Raw genomic sequence first — 3896 nt, 5'->3', positions numbered from 1 at the left:
ATGAGAGTCGAGGTCTGCGGGTGTCATAACAACTACCTCAATAGTCTCTAAGCAGATACTGCACAAAATCTAGCAACCGCTATGTGCAGAGTGCAGTATGGTACAACTAACCCAATGTACTTAATAAGTAATATGACTAACCTTCAGAAAGGTACAATCCAAATTAAAATAATGACAACATAGATATAACAAGATAATGACAGTAATAACTTAGAGAACTTCCATATTCAGTTCGTACACAGTACAGAAATTTAGACATACTTTCAAGTTCAAAAGTTTAAGCTCAACACTAATAAAATAAGTCAAGTACCGCATGAGAAAAATTACATCTTTATGCCTATACGACAAATATGCATGTAAAATGTAATGCATCACAATAATAAATCCCAGCTACTCACACTCTCAGAGCAATCAATCTGTCTATCTCAACTCTCACTCATCACACACAATCACTCAATATTGTATGGTACTTGCACTCACTATTGGTATATCAAACTCCGGAGGGGCGGATCCTGCCCAAGCGCTAATATAAATCCTACATGGCCTGCTGCGGCGTGTAGCCCGATCACATAATAAGTCAATAAGTCATGTTGCGGTGTGCAACCCGATCTCTTAAATGACCAATAAGGCATGTTGCGGTGTGCAACCCGATCCCATAAATAACTGTTGCAGCGTGTAGACCGATCCTATATATCACTCAATCCGGCTCTCAGGTCCCAACTCAATCATCAATCTCTCCAGTCTCATGGGCTCACAGACCTCATACCACTCAGCCCGAACAATGATAACATAATTTAACAGTAAATGATAACAGAGATTGAGATATGATATACAATTGAATGAATATGACTGAGTACATAATTACAACTTAAGCAAATAACTCAATAGCAGAAATGACCTCAGTGGGTCCCAACATAATAAACACATAGCCTAAACATGATTTTTAACTTGAATCACAACTCAATTATTCTAACACATAGAAATTCCATAGATAGGACAAGACTAGATAACTACACAGTTCCACAAAATCAACCGAGTGATAATTACCACGGTGCACGCCCACACACCCGTCACCTAGCATGTGCGTTACCTCAACACCAACCACATAATACGTATTTCAGGAATTCATACCCTTAGTACCAAGTTTATAAGTATTACTTACCTTAAAGTGTGCAACTCAATGCTCCAACAAACCCTTGCCTCACAAATCAGCCTCCGAATGACTCGAATCTAGTCACAAACAACTTGATATAATCAATACAAGTTATAGAAATTGATTCCATACGATAAAACTAAGTTCTTTAACCAAATTCAAAAAGTCAACCCCAGCCCCACGCCTCGAAACCCGATAAAATTTATAAAATCTGAACACCCATTCAATAACAAGTCCAACCATACCAAAATTATCTAATTCCGACCACAAATCGACCCTGAAATCCCCAAATCTTACTCTCCATTCTCTAGTCCAAAATCCCCCTACATTTCACCTCAAAAACACATAACCTAGGTGGGAAAATCAATGGGTATTCAATATTAATCAATAAAAATGATCAAAGGTTGATTACATCTTAAAATCTAGTGAAACCCCTCTCAAAAATTGTCATTAGCCGAGCTTGCAAAGTCCAAAATGAGAGAAATCACGAAGCCCTTCTATTTTATCCTTTTGCTAGTAATTCTGCACCTGCGGTCACTTAACCGCATCTATGGTCCCGCTTCTACGAAAAGGTGGACGCATCTGCGGCACTAGACCTTTTTATCCACCTTCGCTTCTATGGTCAAGCATGCGCTTCTGCGCAAGTGCACCTGTGCCAAAATGTCCGCTTCTACGGAAAGCCAAGACCAAATTGATATCTGCTTATGCGCTCCACTTGCAGCATCTGCGAGCTCGCAGATGTGGACCAACCTTCGCTTCTGCGCGTCCCCCAGTCCCCAGGATTTCTGCACCTATGATAGCCTAACCGCTTCTGTGGTCTCGCACCTTCGACTAATTCCTTGTAGGTGCGATTGCACCAGACTTGCAAATCTCCAGCATTACCTCAAGTTCAAATATCAATCTCATTTCAATCTGAATCATTGTCGTGGCCCTCGGGACCCCATCCAAATATAAAAACACATCCAAAAGCATCATAAGAACTTAGTTTGAGGCTTCAAATCACATTAAACAATATCAAAAAATACAAATCGCACCTCAATTCAAGGCTATTGAAACCAATGGATTTCCAACTTTTACAATCGATGCCGAAACCTATCAAACCAACTCCGATTGACCTTAAATTTTGCACACTAGTCGTAAATGACACAACAGACCTATTCCAACTTTTGAAACCAAAATCAAAGCTCGGTATCAATAAAGTCAACTTCCGGTCAAGTTTCTTAACTTTTCGAACCTTTATCTTTCCAATTTTCGCCAATTCAAGCCAAAATGACCTATGGACTTCCAAGTCAATATACGAACATACTCCTAAGTCCAAAATCACCATATAGAGCTATAGGGACCACCAAAATGTCACTCCGGATTTGTTTATATATAAGTCAACATTCGGTTAACTCTTTCAACCTAGGCTTCCAACCTTGGAACTAAGTATCCAAATTCATTTCGAAGCATCCCTGGAACCAAACCAACCACCCTGGTAAGTCACATAACAACAAACGAACATAGATTAAGCAATAAATGGGGGAACATGACTACAATACTGAAAATGACCGACCGGTTCATTACATTCTCCCTTTCTTAAACAAACATTCGTTCTCGAACGGGTCTAGAATCATACCCGGAGTCTCAAATAAGTGCGGATAGCTACTAATACTCTCTCGCTAGGTCTCCCAAGTAGCCTCCTCGACTGGATGACCTCTCCACTATACTTAACTGAAGCTATATTCTTTGATCTCAACATTTGAACCTACCGATCCAAAATGTCCACCGGCTCTATATCATAAGTCAAATTTCCATCTAACTGAACCGTGTTGAAGTCCAAAACATGAGACAGATCACTGTAGTACTTCCAATGAATGGAAACATAAAACACTGGGTGAACACTCGATAGACTAGGTGGCAATGCAAGCTTGTAAGCCACCTCTCTAATCCTCTCAAGCACCTCAAAAAGGCCAATGTATCGAGGGATCAACTTGCCCTTCTTTCTGAACCTCATAACACCCTTCATGGCTAAATCTCTAAGTAATATCTTCTCTCCCACCATATAGGCAACATCACGGACCTTCCGATCGACGTCACTCTTCTGTCTAGACTATGCCGTGTGAAGCCGATCCTGAATCAACTTGACCTTATCCAAAGCATCCTGAACCAAATCGGTACCAAACATCCTAGCCTCAGCCGGATCAAACTGCCTAACTAGAGATCGAAACTATCTCCCATATAAGGCCTCATACAGAGCCATCTGAATACTCGATTGGCAGCTGTTATTGTAGGCAAACTCTGCAAACGGTAAAAACGAATCCCAAGGACCCCTAAAATCCATAACACAAGCACGTAACATATCCTCCAATATCTGAATGGTGCGTTTAGATTGTCCGTCCGTCTAAGGATGGAATCTTGTACTCAACTCAACCCGTATGCCTAACTCTTGCTGCATTGCCCTCCAAAACTGCGATGTTGAGCTGTGTGCCCAGATCAGAAATAATGGACACTGGCACACCGTGAAGACAAACAATCTCGGGGATATAGATCTTAGCCAACCGCTCCGAAGAATAGGTAGTCCCAACTGGAATAAAATGTGTGGACTTAGTCAACCAGTCCACAATCACCCAAATAGCATCAAATTTCTTCAAAGTCCGTGGGAGTCCAACAATGAAGTCCATGGTGATACACTCCCATTTCCACTTAGGAATCTCAAGAGTCCATGGGAATTTCGCATGACAAGAGTTCAAGAAAGTGAAGT

The sequence above is a fragment of the Nicotiana tabacum genome, chromosome 17 (genome assembly GCF_000715075.1).
Source record: "Nicotiana tabacum cultivar K326 chromosome 17, ASM71507v2, whole genome shotgun sequence".
NCBI classification, from domain to species: domain Eukaryota; kingdom Viridiplantae; phylum Streptophyta; class Magnoliopsida; order Solanales; family Solanaceae; genus Nicotiana; species Nicotiana tabacum.
Note: the sequence above shows the minus strand (reverse complement) of the source record.